General features: G+C 41.1%; 1 protein-coding gene and 1 long non-coding RNA gene across 6 annotated transcripts in view; one reads left to right on the forward strand and one right to left on the reverse strand.

Annotated features, from left to right (window-relative positions):
• Positions 1-11111, reverse strand: part of TULP4 (TUB like protein 4) — a 252081-nt gene extending 240970 nt beyond the window's left edge. For 2 of the 3 annotated variants that reach the window (XR_013764990.1, XM_079146763.1), the window contains exon 1: positions 10963-11111. The gene's annotated coding sequence lies outside the window, so the exon portion shown is untranslated. The remainder of the gene's footprint in view (positions 1-10962) is intronic. The other variant, XM_079146765.1, reaches the window with a different exon arrangement.
• A 520-nt stretch (positions 11112-11631) lies between these two features.
• On the forward strand, positions 11632-20931 carry LOC306665361. Of its 3 annotated transcripts, none has more exons than XR_013764993.1 (5): positions 11632-11748; positions 12860-12987; positions 13570-13729; positions 15098-15993; positions 18289-20928. It is a non-coding gene; the product is annotated as an uncharacterized lncRNA (long non-coding RNA). The 3 variants fall into 3 exon arrangements; XR_013764994.1 differs by having other exon boundaries at positions 15098-15202; XR_013764992.1 differs by having other exon boundaries at positions 15098-20931.
• The last annotated feature ends 2190 nt before the right edge of the window (positions 20932-23121 follow it).

Below are 23121 nucleotides of genomic sequence, written 5' to 3' on the forward strand. Positions count from 1 at the left end.
CATGCCTCCTCCTTCTGACATCTCACCTTGGGGTCCACTTTACTGCTCATTATCACCAAAGGAGGTCCAACTCAAACTAATTTTGCTGGTCATTAACAATCTAGTAAAAGGTTTGATAATAACCAACTAAAATTGAAAGGTTGAAGTAATTGGCTTAAATTGACCGCCAGAGATTATTGGTACCATTCACCTGACAGAGCTTGCACTATTTCCCACAAGTTTGGGCTGTCTTGTATACACCAGAGAAACAGACCAATTCCCAAAGCCAAGCCCATGCCATCTTTCTGTGACACATGGACAAGAAAGAACTTTACCATCTGAACTTAGGTGAAGGTTGAACAAAGAGAAAGACCATTTATATGATCACCAGTCATTTAAAGAGACCAGTTATTTGTGAAACACAGAAATCCAAGAAAGAGAAGAAAAAGTAATATTCTAAGGCTCTTGGTCAACCTTGATACTATTTTATAATAAACTTATTAAACTTACATAAAGTTGATTTTGAAGCACTTCTTAAACATTACTGCTTCTCTATATACCTCTGTAAAGAAAGGCCTTTTTAGCCCCCGAGGGATCAATAATGATACATCACAATTCTCTTTCACATTTCCTGCACAAAAATGCATGTAAGATACAAATCTCATTATGATTGACCACTACTGTGTCACAAAATTTTTCAAAACGATATTTCAATTTATCAAAAATTTTAAATATACTTCATCTAGTAATAATCATACAGTCTGTTAATGGTTCAGAGAAAGGATCTGGTAGTCATTAGTTAAAATTAAAAGTTGATATAATCAGGAACTGAGACTGTGGCTCAGTGGTAAAGCACTTGCCTAGCGTGTGTGAGACTGTGGGTTCAATGTTTAGCACCACATTAAAAAAATAAATAAAGGTATCGTGTCCATCTACAACTAAAAAAAAATTTTTAAGTTGATATAATTAGATAAAATCAAATTGTGGTGATTTGTGGATTTATCAGTACTTTGCTCTCTGCTGACAACAGAGACCTGGCTGTGGTAGCTTCTACAGTCATGAGGAGAAGGGAGATGCAAACACAAGTATGATGCCATAAACCTATATATCTGTGTCAGCTATAAAGGACAGATCTGTGCGGTTCCCCAATCCTAGACCACTTAACTCACTCCAAGTCCCTCACAACCAAAGCTGGATAAGGAGACAAAACAGCATTAAAAATTATTACTAATGGAATAAGATAAGCAAACTGTGAGCTTCCCACCTTTTATTAAGAATTGTTGTGTTTTATCCCAGGCATTTCAAATATTACAGGACTTATTTCATTAAACTTTCTACACAGGAAACACAAGATTGGGTTTCTCATTTCATGAGAATAAGAACAAAAATGGAAACGCTCAAATTATTTGCAAGGGCTGGAAAATGTGACCTGAATGTCAACCATATTCATCACCTGGCTTTTCTCAAGATCCAACCTCCTCAAACCTCCTCCTCTCAAATACATTAAATTCAAAACATTACTTTTCAAAGACATTCTTCTCTGGCACCAGGGGTGTGGTTCAGAGGTAGAGCACATGCCTACCATGTATGAGACTCTGGACTGGATCCCCAACACCACAAAAATAAAAAAATAAAGACATTCTTCTCTAATTTGACAAACGTTAACTCACAGTTAAACTCTGATTATTTAACAATTCTACACAGTAACTCTGGCTACCTAAAATGGCAGCCAGGGCTAAACAGGGTCATAAGCACTCGGCAGAAGCCTAACTTCTCATGATGTAGGCTCCAACAGTCTAATCGTTGAAGCCACACTGTCCATCTGCCACTGTGGCTAAGAGGGCTGTCTGTAGCTACAACACTGAAATGTGAAGGAAATGCTGAACATCCTTGGCACATGCTAACATTGCCGCTGATCAACTTTTCACAAATATTTAAACTGTCGCAGCACCAACAGCTCAGTCTGCTATATGCCTGAGGAACTCTGATACTACCATTTTACCACAGCTGTCAGTAACAGAGAGACACGTTTCTGATGGAGGGTAAAATCTACTCTTCGTAGCCAAAGACAGCAGTGATAGCAATGAAAGTTTCCCATGGACTGAAAATTTTACAAACCCAGAAATCAAAGAAGTAACTGTATCGAGAAGTTTAAAACTCATCTTTCTTTCACTGTTGGTAAGAAACTGGTGAAAGAACATCCAGTAGGAAGAAAAAATTCTGAACCCAGTGACATCTGTCTATAACTGTTGGTGGGAATTTGAAAACAGTTAGCAACAGTTTTTGAAAGCCGATACCAAAGTGTCTTTAGAACCTCATGTTCCAACCAGAAACTCACCAGATCAATAGCCAAGACATGAATGAAGGCTGAGACTTCATAAAAATTATTCACTCAAAAGGCCAATTTCTTAGCCTTAACCAGACATTAGTAGATCTGATACTATAAAACCTTTAACCTACTGGCTCTACTATTACCATTCCAAAGTAGGAACAGATGCCCACCTATTAAGATTATTGAAGAAGTAGACATAATCCTAACAACGTAATCCCTCACATGATGTTTCCATATTCTTTCACATCCATATGGTATAAAGAATATTTTTTTAAGTGGGAAATATATTTTTTTGTGTTCCTTTTAAGACAGGATCTTGCTTCATTGCCCAGGCTGGTCTCAAACCCCTGAGCTCAGGCAATCCTCCAACCTCAGCCTTGCGAGTAATGAAATCATTGGGCATACCACAGGCTTCATTCTACTATCAGGATAGTTGTTCTCTCAAGGTGAGCAGCTTTTACACCACTGAAGCATAAAGATTGCTATTCCTATGAAAAAAGACCACTGGTTGTGTGATTCCATTTACATGAAATGTTCAGGATAGACAGTTCTATAGAGATAGAAAGCAGAGTGGTGGTGGCCTAGGATCAGGGGAGGCAAGGGGACTGGGGAGGGGTGATGAGAGATTTCTTTTGGGGATAGTGAAAGTGTTCTAGAATTAAATGTCATAATGATTGCACAAATCTGGAAATATACCAAACGCCATTGAGTAAAATACTTTTAACTAAATGAAAAAAAAAAAAAAAAAAAGATTGCTATTCCTATTTACTGATGTCAGAAAAATACATTTGATTCTAAATTAACTATGTTTAAAGGAAAAAACAGCATCATTTTAAATCTAAGAATAACAAAAATTTTAATTCTGACCAGTCATTTTCTGTGAAAGCAAAAAATCAGATCTGGCACATTGGTGTAAATCCTAACATGTTAAATGATGGCTAAAAGGAAAAGAAAGCCCAAGTTTATCTTTTGGCAGTAATTTTATGAAAATATAGTAATCAATTCAACATTTCTGCTCAAAGAACGTACATATTTTAACTAAGTAGGTAGTGGGCATCTACTTCCTTATCTCCCTGGAACATCTTCCCCTTTCTTCAGTCAAATAAATACACTTCAACTCTCCTTGTGACTCCTCGCCCATCCTAGTCTTTGTAGAAATCTGAGAGCGGTGCCCCCCCCCCCCCCCCACACACACGAAAGGGTAAAGAGTAGGCAAATTATCCAAAGCAAACCAATCACACACTTTCTCCAGGAAATCTAAACCTGATGACAAGAGAATGTAACCATTTAATGCAGTCCTTTAGACACAGTGACCTAAACAGCGTATCCACAACTGGTTCCTGAAGCCTAGACCCCCTGAGCAAAGCTGTCAGTCTGCTTATTTAGAATTTTCTATGACTATACCATATCTAAGTGCTTGGCCTACAGCTATGCAACCTGCCTTTTTCACTCAATAATGTATCATGGGCATCTTTCCAGGCCAATTAACATAAACATATATCATTATTTTCAAAGGCTACGCGCAATGGACATGCCATAATCCAATCAATTCCTTACTTAAGGTTATTTCCAGTTCTTTACTATGTATATCTATCTTTGCCAACTTTTCCTATTCTTTCTTTTTTCTCGTTGGGGGCTGGTATGCCAGGGATTGAACTGAGGGGCACTCAACCACTAAGCCACAACCCCAGTCGTATTTTGCATTTTATTTAGAGACAGGGTCTCACTGAGTTGCTTAGCACCTCGCCATTGCTGAGGCTGGCTTTGAGCTCTCAATCCTCCTGCCTCAGCCTCCCGAGCCACTGAGATTACAGGCGCACACCACCACGCCTGGCTCCTATTATTTCTTTACAATAAATTCCTACTAAACATAGACTTTCTGTCAAAGGCTATGCACATTTTACATTTGATACCTTAACAGTAGTTGTCTAAAATGAGTAACTTCTATCTCTACTGTGTCTGAGAGCCAAGGGTTCCCTTCATTTGCACCAGCTCTGGAATTCACCATCACCCTTATTCCCATTCCACAAGAGGAGCTGTACAAACATTAAGATTACCAAAAAACAGATTACCATATTAAGTCTTACCAAATCAATTTTGTACTTTATGGTCTAAATTGCCAGCAAATAACTGAGAAACGATGTCTTTGTCTGCTCAAGCTGCCAAAGGTTCCAGAACCCCCTGTGGATACCAAAATCCACTTGTGCTTAAATTCTTCATGTTATTTGCATATAACCAAAGCATATCCTCCCATACATTTTAAATCATCTCTAGATTACTTTCAATACCTAATATAATGTAAATACTATATAAATAGTTGCTATACTGTATTGTTTAGGGAATAATGACAAGAGGAAAAGGTCTATACATGTCTATACAGATGTGATTTTCTTTTCCCAAATATCTTCAATCTGCAATTGGTTATATCTATGAATACAGAGCCTGAAGATACAGAGAGCCAACTGTACACTGGGTGGCTTAAACTGAGAAATTTATTTCTCACAGTTTCAGGGGCAAGAAGTCCAAGATCAAGGTACCAGCAAGGTGGCTGTCATCCTGGCTTTTTCTCTCGGCTTATGGGGAGCTGCCATCTCAAAGTGCACTCACATGACTTACTCCTAGTGGCAGAAGGAGACAAGAACACAAGCTCTTCTCTGTAAGGTCACTCATCTACGTGAACTCTCACCCTCACAGCCTCAGCTAGATTTCATTACTTCTAAAGATCCCATCTCCAAATACCACCACATTGGGGGCTGGAGCTTCAACATAAGATTTTGGGAGAAGAATCACTAACATTCAGTCCAATATAAATGATATCTTATTTTTTGCTTTCAACTTCATTTCTTCTATGACTAATGAAATTAAATAATCTAATGTTTAACTGTCATTTATTTTTCTTTTAAAAGTGGTCTGTTCTGACCCCAAGTCTGAAACAGGAAGTATACAAGATAAGCCTAGAACATTTCATTGTACTAAAAAGCAAGGAAGCTATTACTAAAAACATGTTGGAAGAACTCAGGGGCTAACCTAAGTAAGATATGTCTCTCCAAAGATGGGGCAATTTAAGCATTGAAAGACAACTGCTGGGTGCAGTGGTGCATGCCTGTAATCCTAGCTACTCTAGTTACTCAGGAGGCTGAGGCAAGAGGATTACAAGTTCAAGGCCAGATCCTGTCTCAAAATAAAAAAGAGGTTGGGATGAAGCTCAGTGTTAGAACTTCCTGGGTTCAATCCCTCTACCGGAGGATGGGAGGAAGGGGGAAGACACACAACAACTGCAATGGACAACATATGTGCTAAAATAAGAAGTAAGGAAGTTCAGAATGATATGAAAGAGAGGAAAAGGGGCAGGGGACATAGCACAGTGGTAGAGCACTTGCCAAGCACAATGTATGTTCAATCCCAGTCCAAGGAAAAAAAACAGAAAGGAAAAACCCTCATCCAAGACCAACTGGAGGATGCTAGGGGATCAGTTCATGACTTTGAAAACCAGTAAATCAAGAGGAATAATAAGATTCTTTCACCACTTCTATTCAACATCGTCCTTGAAATACTAGGCAGAGCAATTAAGATTACTTTCTCACCCTTCCTAGATAACCTATACTTCAAGGTAATCAAATAACAGACCAAGGGAGTTAATTATTACATACTGACTTACATATTCACATATTGACTTATATTACTTACCTATTTCAGCTAATAACCAAATAAGGGGCGGAATTAGAACATGACAAATTATAATCCTCGTAAATTCATGGATCAAGGTAATGGTCAAGAATGTTTGCTAATATCATAAAACAAAAGAAATCAGAAATCAGATATTATGTACCTCCTAAAGGAAAAATCCTGCCCCTCCCCCCCCCCAAAAAAAAAAACTCTGCCAGGGGTTCAGCTGAGTAGTAGAGCATGAGCCCTGAGTTATTCAATATCCAGCACACACACACAAAGTCTGATTCTGTGAGAGGCTTTTAGATCAAATCACCAATATACAGGAAACAAAGGACCACACTCAATATTACAGGTATGCAATCAGAAAAATTCCGTTTCTTCAAATAGAAGTTACAAGGAGCCAGGCACAGTGGTACATGCCTGTAATCCCAGCAACGCAGGAAGCTGAGACAGAGGAGGATCCCATGTTTGAGGCCAACTTCAGCAACTTCGAAGGACCCTAAGCAACAGCATGATACTCTCAAAATTAAAAAATTAAAATAAAAGGGGCTGGGGTGATGGCTCAGTGGTAGCACATTCGCCTAGCACTCATAGGGCCCTGGGTTTGATCCTCAGCACCACGTAAAAATAAATAAAGATATTGTGTCCACCTACAACTAAAAAATCTATTTAAAAATAAAAAGGGCTGGGGATGTGGTTCAGTGGTTAAGTGCCCTTGGGTTCAATCCCTGGTATCAAAAAAAAAAAAAAAAAAAAAGTTGCAAAGAAAAAACCGTGCCCAGCTTGTTTGTTTAAGGAGGTTTTTTCTTTTAAAGACAAGCACTAGGGCTGGGGAGACAGCTCAGTCGGTAGGCCCTGGGTTCAATCCCCAGCACCGCAAAACAATAAATAAATAAATAAATTAAATAAAATAAAAATAAAGACAAGCACTAAAATATCTACTGAAAAAATTACAAAACGATTTCTGTTGCTTTAAAATAATCCCAGTGCTCAGTGGTAAAGCACTAGTCTAGCATGTGTGAAGCACTGGGTTCAATTCTCAGCACTGCATATAAATAAATAAAGGTCCACTGACAAAAAAAAAAAAAAAAAAAAAAAAATTTTAAATAAAAAATTTAAAAAATAAATAAAATAATCCCAGGATAGGGGAGAGGAAAGTATCCTTCAAATAAGACAGGAGATGTTTTAGGACTGCTGAAGCTGGATGGCAGATACAATGCATCATTATACTAATCTCTTTTATTTAATGTTTAAAATTTCCATAAAAAATAATATTTATACACAGAATGCTCCTAGCCATGAATTTAATCCCCAGCACCACAAAAAACAAAAAAAACACTGCTTATGTTCTTAGCCCATTTTTCTAATGAGGTGCTCAGTTTTCTTATTGATTTTTACAGTTCTATAGTGCTTCCTATACTGAAATGCTCGATGTGTATGTTGTGCAGTTTTCCAGTTGATCATTTGTCCTTTTGTTCATGCTATTCTTTACTATAGATATTTAAAATTTTGCATGCTTTCATGTGTACTGTTATCAAGTCAGCTATAGTGACACACACCTGTAATCACAGGTTTTCAGGAGGCTAAGGCAAGAGGATCAAAATTTTGAGGCCAACTTGGACAACTTAGAGACAACCTGCCTCAAAATAAAATTTAAAGAAAAGGGTTGGGGATGTAGCTCAGAGTCAGAATGTTCCTGTGTTCAATCCCAAGGAACTCTTCCCAAAGGAAAGAAAACTTATCAGATCTTTTACTTTATGAGTTTTTGTTTGGCGTGAAGCTTAGACTTTTTCTCCATATTAGAATTATATTAAGATTTACCTACATTTCCACAAAAATTTATTTTATTTTAGAGGAGCCCTATATACATACTTTCCACACAGCAAAATACACCACCATAACATTGGCTGGGAAACAAAAACATCATCTGCATCAGCTGTAAATTTCAGAAAGATGTGTATCTATTATACGTCACAATCCACAAGGAAGTGACAGCACCCAGTAACGACATAACACATTTAGTTTTATCCCTCATAGGTCCTATGTTCTAAAGAAGTGATACACATTAAATAATAACTGATTTTGTTTTCCTGTTTTAATTAAATGAAGGTTCTACAGTTTCTGGTCATCAGTTGTTAAAATTTAGTACACAAAAATTCAAAATGTTTATAAACAAAATGTGGTATGTAAATATAAAGGATTATTCAGCCTTTTGAAAAAAGGAAATTCTGGCACATGCTATAACATGGATAAATCTTGATGACATCACATTAAGTGAAACAAGCCAGCCGCAAATGGACAAATACTGTGGTTCCAATTATATAAGGCACTAGAGTTGTCAGATTCATAAAGTCTAAAACAAAAGTGTTTGCAAGAGAACGTGGGGAGGGAGAATGGAGAGTTATTGTTTAATGGTACAGGGTTCCAGTTTGAGAAAACAAAAAAAGTTTTAGATACGCATGGTGATAATGCTTGCATAAAAAAACATATTTAATGCCATTAAAATGGTAAGTTTTATATGTATATTTGACCATACAGAAAATCTAGTATATTAAAATTCAGCAACTAGATTAACAATGTCCTAGACCAACTTAAAGAAATTTGACTTCTTAATTACATATCCCTTGCAGTCTCTGCAGTCTCATTAAAGGCAAGTGTACAATTTCTGCAAAGCTTTTGGTAATACTGAAAAATCTTCACAGAATCCTCAACAGGAACCAATATAGTAACTAAACCATAGCGTTTCATACCAGAGGTTTCACTCAATTTTTAACTGCATTTTACAAAGTACATGCACAATTGGGCCACTCAATCTGTCTTCACTCTTTCTTCCTCCACAGAAGAGAACAAGAGACTGTAAAAGATGCTGTAAATGCTTTGGAACACTAAGGCATTGATTGCCACCTAGCTTCTCCATGCACCGGGAACCACTCAATAAACTTTTCTGAATCCAGATATTCAGTGTAAGCTGCAACAAACCCCAAAAGAAAATGTGGTCTTTGCATTCTGTCCTATAAACTAGTGAGGGCTGAAATTTTGCCTAAAGGAAGGCTGCTGTCTCTCCCCTTTCTTCCATTACTTGAGATCTCAGCAGCAGCAGGGGATTCTTCAATTGAAAACAGGTTTCATGTACCACCAATCCTTGCAAGGGTTAAAAAAAATCAATTTTAGTAGGAAAAATAAGGTGAATAACTAAATCACCACTCTTACACCTCCATATCAGAACTAGAAAGTTCAAAATGATGCAGCCTTTCTAAAGAGGACAGTATTTAAAAAAATACAGTAGTAAATACAATGTAATAACATTGTACTCAGTCACGAGTAATCATAATCATGGCTTTCTATTCTTATTCCATGTCTGAAAGCTTTAATGTGTTAAAAAACATTTTACCTATATTACTTATTCCCTTCTAATTCAGTACTACACAACTCCCCTATGTGGGGGGGAAAAAAAAAAAAAAACCCTGCTAATTGCAGTCCTTACAAAATAGACCTCTTAAAAACTGTTAAAGGAAATTCTCATTTTTTTGTACAACTTTCATGCAAATTACCATTTTTTTAAACTAAGGGACTAAACATTAGGCTTGGCTATTCGTAACATGTACTATCATTTCCACAACAGAAAACTATTACAAAAATGTTGACAGGTGTGAATCTCCCATTCTCAATGTGCCTATCATTGCACAACGCTGAGATCAACTCCAAACTCTGAATTTCAGTATGGCTAAGTACAAGGTGCCCTGTCACTTCACACCCATCCCAAAGTGGAACTGCAGCAAGCCTGCACTGCCGGGCCTGGAGAGAACTCTCCAGGACCACAGCACCATTCCTGGTAGTCTTGCCTGCTAGATGCAAACTGCAAATAACTGAGGAATGGAGACCCGAGACACGGAGGGGAAACAAAGAAAGAGAATTCTAGACGGATCTCTGCACTCTCCAAAAACCTTAAAGACAATTTCCTCTATGCTAAAAGCTGCCTACTGCGAGGTCTTCATGGGGAGCTCCCATACAGAAAAACCCGGGAAATGGGTCCCTGGCCAGGGGAAATGAAAATTCCCAAGAGGAGAAGTCTTACCACACTTTCGGATTACCTGGGCAGGTTAGCCGGCAGGATGAACAGGTCCCTAAGTGACATGAGGCTCAGAGAGGATGGCATCACCCTCATTTCTCTCCACAAAAACAGATGGCCCTCACCTTCCCAACCTTGAAGTGGTGTCCTGACGGAAGACAACTCCCTGCTAATTGCCCCAAGCGGGTCAAACTTTGCATCGGCCTGATGCACTGGGTTCGGAGGCACAGGGAGGGAGGAACGCTTGGTGCTGGGAGCGGAATCTCCGGGATTTGTCAAAGGAAACAGCAGACTCCAGACAGCAGAAGCGCCGGGATTTCCATGCAGCTGCCACGACAGGTGACCGGGCGCTTTGCAGACTCCCCGCTCGCTCCCCGGGCTTCACTGAAGGTGGGGCGGGCAGGAAGGGGAAGGAGGGAGGGAGACGGGACCGAGGACGGGAGGTGGGCAGAGCGGGGAGGGAAAGCCGCTCCATCCCGACGGTGCGGCGGCCAGGGGGAGCACAGCCCCGTCTCCCCGGGGAAGCCGTTTTGAGGGATTTTCTGTCTCCACAATTAGGAAGAAAAAAATGGCTCCAAGCCAAACGCCTCCTGATCTACACACGCACACACACGCACACCCCAGCTCCGCTGTCGCCCCATTTTCTCACGGGCTCGAACAAAAGGCTAACAGCACCGCCGCAGCCACGGCCGCCCGGGGCCAGGTCGGACGCCCTCTCGGCGCCGCGCCCTCGGCCCACCCGGCTCGCCCGCCCGGCCCGGCCCCGCCCGCCGCGCCCACCACGCCCGCCGGCGCCGGGCCCGCGAGGCGCACTCGCCCGGGCCCGGGGCGCTCCGGCCGGCGCCCCTCCCGCGGGACGGCGCGGCGCCCCCGCCCGCCGCGGCCGGGGACGGCGGCCCCCGCGCCGCCTCACCTCCCGCGCCGTGGCGGCGGCCCCGCGGCTCTCTGCGCCTCTCCGCGCCTCTCCGCCTCCGCCTCCAGCAGCCCCGCGCCGCCGCCGCCTCCCTCCGCGTCTCGGCCGAAGTCTCCGCCTCCCTCGGCCGCCTCGGCCGCCGCCGCCGCCGCCGCCGCCGGCCCGGCCGCGCGCCACGTGACCACGCCACGTGACCCGGCGCGGCGAGCGGCGCCTCCCGGGCCAGCCCGCCCGCCCGGACCGCGCCACTGGCTGCTGGCGCTGCCCGGGCCGTAGGCGCTGTCCTGCCGCGCGCGGGGCGGCCTCGGCCCCGTCCCCAGCGCGCCCCGTCCCCCAGCTCCACAGCGCTCACCTCGCGTGCCGAGGGGAACGGAGCCACTGCCAGCCGGGCCGCCCGCCTCCACCCGCGAGACCCCCAGCCTCGCCAGCTCCCGCCCGCCACCCGCGCGCGCGCACACACGCACACGCGCGCGCCCCCGGCCGCCCGCTCCCCGGACCACCACTGCACGCAGGCTGCTCGACGAGGAGACGGTGCCTGGCGTGGTCCTCGGAGCTGCGAGTACGTGAGCAGCCCTCACCCCGACGACGTCAGGATGTGTGTGCGGCCCGACTCCAGTGGCCGGAAGTGGACCTCTCGTTGTGCCTTCAGCGACAGCCCCTGGAGAGCACGGTTTGCGGGACTCCGGGCAGCCGGGCGCCCGCGCACGGCCACCGGAACGCCTTCCGCGCCGAGCGGCGTCGAGGAGCGCCTCGGCCGCCCCGAGGCTGCCCCTTTAACCCACTCAGGCAAGAACTCAGCCTTTCCGCCTTTAAAATTGATACTCTGATAAAAATGGAAACTTCAGTCATTTCTTCTTCGTTTTCATCTTTACAGGGAAAGCATTGCTGATTGTAGGAATATTCGCATGTGTAGTTTAAAGGAGAAAATCCGCATCCTTTCTTCCTTGAATTGAGATACAGTTAAGAAAACTAGCCACCCTGCAAGTGCTCAGCAAAGTTGTCTTTGCCTGTCTGCAGAAGTTTCAGATCAGTTTCAGATTAAGAGTTACTGCTTCTGTGAATTTGGTCAGAAAGAAGAGAGTTGGATTGTTAAATTATAAAATTCCATGCCTGTGGTTTTTAAAATGTCGATAGATGCTACCTAGCTACCTTTATCTTTAAAAAGGCAATTTTAGGCCAACGTGGTGGTACAAACCTGTAATTCCCAGAAACAGGAGGATGTTGGAGACCAGTCCACCCAGGACTTAGGGAAACACTGTGTCAAAACAATAAAAAGAACTGGAGATGTAGCTTGGTGGTGGAGCACCTCTGGGTTCAATAGCCAGTAAAACACACACACACACACACACAGCAATTTTAAAACAATGTTTACTTCATGTATGGGCGCATATAAACAATATATTTAATAGAAGTACTAATATCACCATTATTTCACAACAATATAAGCACCCCTAAACTTAATTTTAAAGTATTTAGGAAACAAACTACATTCAGATCTTAGAGTATCTTACATATAAAAGATAAACCTCAATGAGTGTCATGTCTACAATGCTTCAGTTTAATATTCCATAAAATTCTACTTTGTTTGGAGAAAAGAAAATTTACAGTTTCTAAGTAGAATTACTTTAAAAATGCATATATAACATTTTTATAACTTTATTTATTTTTATATGGTGGTAAAGATCAAACCCAGTGCCTCATATTAGGCAAGTGCTCTACCACTGAGCCACAGTCCTGGCCCAAAAATAAATATATAATATTTTTAAAGTTTTTAAAGTATTTCTCTCTCTCTCTCTCTCTCTCTCTCTCTCTCTCTCTCTCTCTCTCTCTCTCTCTCTCTCTCTCTCTCTCTCTCTCTCTCTCTCTCTCCTTTTCCCCTCTCCCTTCTCCATCCCAGACACAGTGATACAGTGATAAGCAATCAAAGACCTGGAGCAAATTATGAAAAATCTGACCCTGAGGATGAAAGATGAAGACACAGTTGAAGAACTTCCTTGAACCAACAAATGACATCCATATATAACAGTAAGTTATTTAATACCATCAAGACATTTTTTTTCTGCAAAATGAAAACACCTTGAAACTACTCTTCTGCTAACATCGTAGTTTTCCATGAATTTCCTTTTACTATTCTGTTTCTTTTCTCTCAGTAGCAGCCTTCCATCCCTCACTTTGTTGACCCACTTCGAGCTATACTCTCTTCCTCTGCATTTTCAGAAGCAAAATTATTTGCTTTAGGAGATTCATTTATAATAATTTTGTTAAATCTGTTGTGAATCTGCATTTTACATTGAAAAAAAACTTTCTCATGAAATGAAATGTGTATCCTCTTATTTAGAAATCTGAGGCAACTGGGAGCCATTGGGAAGAGGGAGAATTGGCAAGGGGGACCATCCCATCAGCCTTCAAATCCCACTGGTCCAATAATTCTCATTTTGTTATGTCTAGATATTAGAAATTTTGGCAACACACTTGAAGAAATTTAACCTATCTACAATAATTGCCAAATGATAATTACTGTAAGAAACAACATCTCTGGTATTACTAACCCAATTCACTGACTTTCGTTGGGTTCTAAGTTCACATTCGCAAAAACTTCCTTGCTAGGCATGGTGCGTGCTTGTAATCCCAGCGGCTTGGGAGGCTGAAACAGGAGGATTTCGAGTTCGACACCAGCCTCAGCAACTTAGCAAGACTAAGCAACTTTAGCAAGACCCCTGTCTCTAAATAAAATATAAAAAAACAGGCTGTGGATATTGCCCAGTGGGTAAGTGTTCCTGAGTTCAATCCCAAGTACCCCAAAAACAAACGAACAAACTGTCTCCTACTCTATTCAAGTTCTCCAAAGTTCTGAGGGATATGTAACTTTCTTACTGAGTTATACTTTTTTTGGTCTCTGCCTTGGGTCACACCGTGAGCTCTTGGTTCAGACTGGATATAAAGGGCATTCTACTTAACAGGGTGATAAACTGGTTGTGATGTAAATGTTGACCATCCACCAAATACGGTTGAGCACCTGGGAAGGCGACTGAACACCATGCAGTTGAGTACCACTGTCCTATCCTAAAGTTGAGCCTGAGGTCCTAAAGTCACAGTACAGTTACAGGGTGCCTCACTGATCTCCTTCCCTTCTCCCTTCTCCTTGTCTCCTCCCGATCATATTATTTTGAGACATCCAGAAGCTCTTATCAGTAGGCCTCTTCTAGGTCTCCTTATCACCCAACATGTGAGTAGGTATCTCCCCTACTTCCTGCCTGTGACAATTCAGAGTCCAAAGGTTCCGCTGACTCAAGCCCTTCAGCCACTAAGGTACTGCATACAAAGATCGGGAAACTGAATCCTGAACATCAGGAAATGGCGGCGGAGCCCCAGCTTCTGGAGAATAAGTTGTAAGCCTTTTGTCTTTCAGTGTGTCTGTCCTGAGAGCCAGAAGTGCCAGTGCCAGTTTAGGCTTCATTACTGGAGACACAGCAGGCAGCACCAGGGAAGACATGCCTGTGCCCTGTAACCTCTGCTGAGCCATGCTATTTCCAGGGCTGGTGCCACCATGGCCACATAGGAAGGGCTATAAGTCATAGCATATTCTATGCAGTTTTACAAATAGCCGTTGAAAATAAGAAAGTTTAACCTGGAAAGAAACAGACTACTCTGCTGTTTGAGGTTGATCATTGTGGGAGTGCTATTTATTTTTTAAATTATTTGAGTTTCTACATTAGGTCAGGCACTGTCCAGAATGAAAAACAGTGTGTGGGAATTTATGGTGAGGGGATTTGGTTCAGATAAAGAACAACTCCTAACAGGGTGGCCTACAGGGTGGGTAACCTTGGTGGTTGGCTTTGGGTTCATGTGCCTATCATTTTCTGGTGAACTGGGCTGAATGAACACTCAGCAACTTCAAGGTCCTGCTCATCATTCTCTCTTAGAGCCTCAATATCCAGTCACTTAATAGCTTTCTCTTTCCCATCCTCCTCAGTATCTAGAGATAAGATACACTAAGACCCATGGCCTAGGACCAAAAGGACACCTCAGCTCACTCTGGAAAGGAAAAAAATGGGAAATGAGAAAAACGGTTTTTAAAAGAGAGAGAGAGAGATAGGCGAGCACTTTTATAATTGTCTCTTTCCTTCTATCCAAGGGAAGAGAAGAGGTAAGCAATATGCCATACTTTGCCCACAGTCTCCTTCCTCCAAATGTTGGTTCTTTGGGAGCCCTGAATACTTACCAGACCTTCTTTGAATAGGTAGGTGTGATTGGGTACAAATTTTTCTTTGAGCAAAACAGTTGATGGTCTTCTAAAAGGCACTGTTGGCTTGGGAACTCTTTTTTCCTTTTGAAAATGTGCTAAAAGCTGTCTCACATCTTGACACACACAAGTGATCTCTGGAGAGGAGGAAAAGGATTATAAAAGAAACCTGCATTCTTCTAGGAGAAAACAGATCAATAATACCCCCACACACACCTTTCTCCATAAGGCTCAGCATCAAGGGCATGACAGACTGGCCCTGGTGAAAGCCAGTGGCAGGGTAGGACTTGGAGGCTTCAGAAGAGAAGTTACTAAGACAGCAGAAGGAGATATACATCATGGGCCTGTGTCAGAGAAGGCTGGCAGGGGCTCTAAGGTGGTGCATTCTAGACCCAGTTTTGACACAGACCTTAAGAGGCATTTTTTTCTGAGAAGGTTCGGGTGCCTTGCAGCTGGCAGCAGAGGGCTGTAATGTTTGAGGCTGAAGACATTTAAGGGAAGGCCAGTAACTGAGGCAGAATATAATGGGAATAACTTGACTCAGATATCAGACGTCTTAAACATTTTGGTCTCATCTGTTTTGTATGACCTGTTCGTTACATCTTGTTTTTTGTTTTAATCACCACACAGATCTAATCAGAACTTATGAAGACCTGAGCACAGTGGTGCAAGCTCCTAATTGCAGCTACCTTGGAGGCTGAGGCAGGAACATCACAAGTTCAAGGCTAGCTTCAGCAGCCTAGGGACCCTGTCTCAAAATAAAAAAAGGTTATGGATGTATCACGGTGGTAAGAGTGCTTGCTCAGCATGCATGAGACCCTGGGTTCCATTGCCAGCACCAAAACAAAAACAAAAACAAAACAAAACAAATAAAAACTTTCTGAAGAATAGGAGTGGGGATGTAACTCAGTAACAGAGCACATACTTAGCATGCCCAAGACCCTGGATTCAGTCTCTGATACCTGCCCTGACACCCGCCCCCCCCAAAAAAAAAAAAAAATGAAAAATCAATGCGTAGCTATGGTCACAAGGTCTGGGTTATAATTCCTAAGTTATAATTCCTACAACCATGTGTTGACTGGGTGAGTTTGGGCCCATTACTTCCTCTCTCCAGTCTGTATCATTTTGTAGTCTGTATAGGAGTAGGGTTGGGGGTCAGGGTGTTGGTTCCTGATCCTTTCCAATTTTAAAATTCTAAAATTCTATACCACTTTCATTGAGGTTCATTAAGAGAGAACTATAGAGGGCCCTCCCATAAGGAGTTTTTTGGTTTTGTTGTTACTAAGCCACATGAAGTGAAGAACAAGGCCAATTGCAAGGTGGTATGGGACATGACTGCATGCAGTTTTAAACCCAAGTAGACGTAAAATGCATGTAAGCATCAAAATAAGTTTGCAAAGGGGTGGATTTCCCTAATTGCATTTTGTTTCTCCATATCAAGTTCACTTAAGCTGGGAGGGCTATACTGAATAGAAAACAAACACCCCAGGGCATTTCACAGTTAAATTTCTCCCTCTACCCCATCCTTTCCATTTCTGTCTCCTCTTTAATTCATCCTTTTCTTCCCTTGTCGGTGAATCCAAGATACATGTGATACGCAACAGACTGAATAAGTTACAGATAGGAGAGACTGTTGGTCCTCTATTATGCCACATTAAGAGATGCCACTCTTCTCACTAAATTATCTTGTTTTGAAAAATACAAATGTTTTTCATGGAAGTGGGTAATGTATGTTAATCAGTTAAAAAGTCACTAACAGGACCAATGGATCAAGTATTTCTGTATTTTGGAGATGTCCGCTATCATTTTCTGAGAATATAATTACAGTAGACACAGGTGGTTATACCAATGGCCATCTCCCCTTTTGCTTCCTAATGAGCCCTAATTTATTGAAATATCTAATTTCCTCTAGGAAGCCCGGCCATACCCAAACTCTCTGGTCTAGAAGTCAGTGGCTCTTACCTTGTGATCCCCAGAACAGCAAGCAGCACTTGAGAATTGTTAAAAATGCAAATTCTCAGGCTCAAATCCAAATTTCCTGAGTCAGAAACCCTAGTGTTGGGAGTTAGGCAGCCTGTTTGACAGGCTCTACTCGGGATACTGATGCATACCAGGTTTTGAGAGCCATTGCTGTAAGTCAATCTGAACAATTCTGTTCTCATTTCTTAGAAATACACAAATGATCCAGTTCTGGTCAGTTAAACAGGAGGGGTAGTCTGCTGGGGGAACCTTTGAGAAAAAGTGTCTCAGCTCTTAAAAGAGGGTCTTTGGCTCAAACTGTTGTTATAATAATACTAAGATTAATTTTCAGTTTTACTCTCACTCTTTCATGAAGGTATAGTGGACTCAGCTACACGTGTGATACACAACAGACCGAATGAGCTACAGATAGGAGAGACTGTTGGTCCTCTATTATGCCACATTAAGAGATGCCACTCTTCTCACTAAATTATCTTGTCTTGAAAAATACAAATGTTTTTCATAAAAGTGGGTAATGTATGTTAACATATAATAAGTTTGTTACTATTATTTGTAGATGAATTACTATTTTAAGTTTAGGGCTCAGGGGTATAGTTCAGAGGTAGAGTCTGGCCTAGTATGTGTGAAGCCCTGGGATCAATCTCCAGCATTGCCAAAATTTTTTTCTCAGGCTTTACTTTATTAAATGGTAAGTAGAAAGAGTCATAGCCCACTTTTTAAAAATTCTCTTTGGGTGTCCTTAATTTTAAATTTGTGTGTAAAGGGATGAAGTCCTAAAAGTCTTAAGAACTGACCCTCCTAGAGAGATGCAGTGTCTGGGGCTGCTGCTGCCATCTTGTGACCATGAGAGGAGACAGTCAACACAGTGAGGAAGGTTGAGCACAGAGAAGACTGGCCTGGGTCACTGACACTCTGAAATAGATAACCTGTGTATATGCTCCTTCACTTCATTGAAATGTCTTATTCTCTGAGATGATAAATTGCTTAATCAATTTTAGGTTTGGCTTCCTCTTACTACAAAATCTTCCCAGCTGTTTCAATTTACATTTAGCTCTGAAGACCTCAATGACCTTTATATTCATTCATTTTGTTTGTGTTTCCAGGTCTTTATGGATTACTGCCACTGTTTACCAAATAAAGACCCTGAAGCCCCAAGACAAAACTTTAAAAGAGAATAAAATGTGATGTGTGTCATTCATGAAGTTAACATATATCAGCAAGGCACAGTAGTGCACACCAGTAATCCCAGCGGCTCGGGAGAGGAGTCAGGCAGGAGGGTCACAAGTTCAAGGGCAGACGGGGCAAGTTAGTGAGACCTTGTCTCAAAATAAAATTTTAAAAAGGGTTGGGAATGTAACTCAGTAGTAAAGCACCCCTGGGTTCAATCCCAAGTACTGAAAAAAAAAAGAAAAATAGAAGTCAAAAAGCAGACAAAACCTAGTGAGAGTTTATTAGAACTCAGACATATTTCAGAAAGTAAGGCTTCTGATTTTGTACCAATACCATTTTAATTTTTCCTTTGTAAAATTGCTAGTTTTTATGTAATTGCTAGCTATTTTCATTTAAATTCAGTAAGTTTAGATTTTATAACTAAATTTCAGACTCTGAAAGTGATGTCTGCTAATAGGATCAGTTAATAAAAATTCCAGTCATATCTTAAACATTGTTCCAAAGAAAATCACTTATTCAACACTCAATAATTTTTTTAGTTGTCAATGAACCGTTATTTTTATTTATTTATATGCAGTGCTGAGAATCAAACCCAGTGCCTCATACATGCTAGGCAAGCACTTTACTACTGAGCCGCAAACCCAGCCCTCAGTAAATAATTTTGTTATATAAAAAACTAGATAGTGGGTCTGGGGATATAGCTCCATTGGTAGAGGCCCTCTAGGCCCCAAGGTTCAATCTCAGCACCTAAAAAAACAAAACCAAAAAACTAGATACTGAAAGTCTCCAAAAGACTTAAGTATTTAACTACTGTTGAAGTTTCAAGATTCCAGAGGCAATCAATCCCAGCATTGATTTACCTATGCTGAAATAATCTTATAGCTACAAAATCAAATCACCAAAGAACTTTGAATATTGTGTAACAGGTTAACATATTTTACTCCATGGAAAAGTTATAGGCCAGGCTATATGGGCAATGACTAAACAGACTCCATTTTACCTGGACACTCCCATGTTATGTAGGAAAAGCTTCTCCCATGGGAACACCCCACCTCTGTACCCGTCAACAGTTGCTTAGCATGACTTGTTTGGCAATACAAAATGACAAAACAGAAATCTTGTATAATGAAAAAGTGTTCTTGTTTTGATTCCTTGTTTCCTAAACAATGTACCATGTTAACAGTGATGTCAACAATGATTGTTTAGATGTTAGTAACCATTCTCTAGTTTGTACCTAAGTAAGGTCATTTCGATCCACTTCCCCCTCTGCAAATGATTTCAGATCCCATGATGTTAGTTTGTAATTTTAAATCATAGCAACAGACACTTATGATTTATGTGTTGATTTATGGTATAAAAACCTCTGCAACCTTATGGTCGGGGCTGTTCACCCAATAGCCTTTTTTGGGTCATTGTATGAGGCAGTCAGCTGGCTGGCTTAGTAAAGACTCCCCAGTTTGGACTTTTCCATGGTGACCGGTCTGTTTTTAAGTTGTGCCCCATAACAGTTGTAGCAGAGATGGCCAATTGTCCACCAAAAGCCCTTCTGTGTGACAGACCCTCCACCTAAGGGTAATGGATGCTTGCCAAAGAAACATGAGAGGAAGTGATGTGGCTGGCTTCCAGCCCAGGCCCTTGGGAAACTGATAGGCTTCTCCATGCCGCTCCCATCAGGCACCTGGATGCAAAGAACTGGAGGCCCCAGGGAACAAAGCCCACTAACTGCAAAGGGCCTGGGTTATTGAATCACTTGTGCTGCAGAGCTGACTGCCAATAAGAAACTACATGGGATAGCTAAAGAGTACAGTACATTTTGTTAAACTTCTGAAGGCTGCAGCTAATATCAACATAAATGTGAACATATTTTGAAGCACTGAAGCTTAAGAAAAAGAAGCGAGTCTCACGCATTGACTATTGTATCCATGTCCCCTAGTACAAGGGCAGGTCATGATTAGATATGCAATTCATATGTCATTAAATGAATGAATAAATCAGGGAGTAAATGAATAAAATAGGTATCCAGATGAAAGCCATAATAGTTTAGAATAAAATACTAAACATTTTCAGGGAAGGGTCTATTTGTTAATATTTATTTGTCTATATTTTAAGTAAAGGAAGAAGTAGAAAAGCTGCTGACAAGTGAGTTTCTCTAGAGGTATTATTATCATTATTGTTATTTTAAAATATTTTTTAAGTTGTTGACAGACTTTTATTTTATTCATTTATTTATATGTGGTGCTGAGAATTGAACCCAGTGCCTCACACATACTAGGCAGGCGCTCTAACACCAAGCTACAACCCCAGCCCTGTTGTTCTTTTTTATGGAATTGAATCCAGAATGCTGTACCACTGAGCTATATCCCCAGCACTTTAAAATTTTTATTTTAAGACAGGGTCTCACTAAGTTACCCAGACTGGCCTCAAACTTGTGATCCTCCTCCCTCAGCCTCCTTAGTCCTGGAATGAACATGGGCCACTGTTCCCGGAATTCTGGAGGTATTGAAGAACACACCTGGCAACTATGTGGCAGGGGTATGAAATGTTATAGAGAAAGTTCAAACTTGGAAAAGTGCTTGAACTAATTTTCCCTTGCTATTCTTTGATCTTTAAAATAAAGTGTTTATCTGCACTAATTAAGAATTCTTGCTTTAGCTATTTAAAATAATGACCTCTATCTTTAGGTATTATTTTTCTGTGACATTGGGGATCAAACCCAGCCTCCTGTGAGCACTCTACCACTGAGCTCACGTGCCAAGCAGTATACCACTGAGCTATATGCCTGGCCCTTTTTTGGGGGGGGCGGGGGATACTGGGGATTGAACTCAGGGGCACTTGGTCACTAAACCACATCCACAGCCCTATTTTGTATTTTATTTAAAGACAGGATCTCACTGAGTTGCTTAGCACCCCACTTCTGCTGAGGCTGGCTTCAAACTCTAGATTCTCCTGCCTCAGCCTCCCAAGCCGCTGGGATTATAGGCATGAACCACCTCACCCAGGCTCTATTTTTAGTTTTTTAAACTGTTATTTTTAAAAGTAAAGGCTGGGTGCAGTGGTCCATGCCTGTAACCCCAACTATTCAGAAGGCTGAGGCAGGAGGATCACAAGTTAGAGGCTAGCCTGTTCTACTTAGCCAGACCTTGTCTCAGAAATAAAACTAAAAGGGACTGGGGATGTAGCTCAGTTGTAGAATACTTGCCTAGCATGTATTAGGTCCTGGTTTCCATCCTCAACACTGCAAAAAGAAAAAAAAAGTAAAAATATGTGACAAAAATCCTTATTTAGTTGGGCATGGTGGCACGTGTCTATACTCCCGGTAGCTCCAGAGGCTATAAAGCACTTCTGGGTTCAATCCCAGGTACAAAAAAAAAAAAAAAAAAAATCCTCTCTATAAATGGTCTTTAGATGACATACCAAAGCAGTTATTTAAAACTGAGTACATGTAATCAGCAAAGTTCCCCATGGGAAATCATGAGCTTTGGTGCTCTGGCCTTGCAACCCTGAACACAGAAAGTGACAGTTATGAGTATCAATAAGTACACCAGAAAGAAAATATTTGCTTTGATTTAATTTTAAGAAAAACTTCGATTGTATATGAAAAGTTTCAGAGATGAGAGAAGATATATACTGACATTCATTTCTCCAAAGTAGAATTCTAAATATGTTTTATTCTTCTTAATAAACCTGGAGGAGGGAATAGGAAATTGGCTTAGAGAAAAAAGACAACACAAAGACTGGAGAGTTTTCCTAGAAATTATAGAAATTACTCTATTTTATAAAAAGATCTATGTAAATAGGTATAGGACTTAAGTGGTACATACTCTCCCCAACCTTTCCACACCTCCTGAGCAAGAGAAGAGATTCAGTGGAGTAGGATAGTTGCCTAGCAACTTGACACTAGTGAGACAAGACCCTTTCCTTGACTTGATTTTAAATCAAGCTCTTCAAGGGCAACTGTGAGAAAACTGAAAAAACTGTATATGTGGTCCACATGTTAGGACATTGAGACTGATTTGGAACATATTAAGTTATTCTAGAATACTCTTTTTTCTGTGGTGATTAAACTTATTTAAAATGCCTCTGCTGATAAACACATGATCCCAAGTCCTGGGTGACTTCATTTTTTTTTTAATTTAGTGAAGGGAATATGGAAACATAAGAGTAATTTGAGGTCTGAGGCCAAGAAATCTTTTGTAAACTCTTCTACACAGTTCAATCAAAAGAAAGAAAAATATAAAATGAGACTTTTTAAATCCTCATGTGTACAAGTTTAGAAACTAGAAAATCATTTTTTTTTTTTTATTAAAACAATGTTAAAGCATCATTTCTCTAGTGGAAATTAAATCCAAACCAATATATTTATCACAATGTACTGCTTTTAAGGATAAAAAATATGTGTCGTTTATAGCAGTGTTTATTTCCCTGCCGTTACACAGGGAGCTAAGAAAGGACAAATTCTAGGACTGGGAAGGTCTGGCTGCACGCAATCAGGAACCTAGTGTGTGTCTGCATTTAAAACTCTCGGTCAGAGCTCCTCCTACTGGAAAAACTTATTCTGTACTCTACACCAGAGTCCATCCAGATACTTTTTTATTTTGTTTTGAGTCAGGGTCTCACTGGTCTGGAATTTACAGGCTCAGGTGATGCTCCTAAGTAACTGGGACTACAGGCGTGTGCCACTCTGTTAGGCTTAATCTATTGATCTATCTATCTATTTAGTGTGGTTCTGGGATTGAATCCAGGGCCACATGCATGCTAGGCAAGTG

The sequence above is a fragment of the Sciurus vulgaris genome, assembly GCF_902686455.1.
Source record: "Sciurus vulgaris genome assembly, chromosome: 7".
NCBI lineage: Eukaryota > Metazoa > Chordata > Mammalia > Rodentia > Sciuridae > Sciurus > Sciurus vulgaris.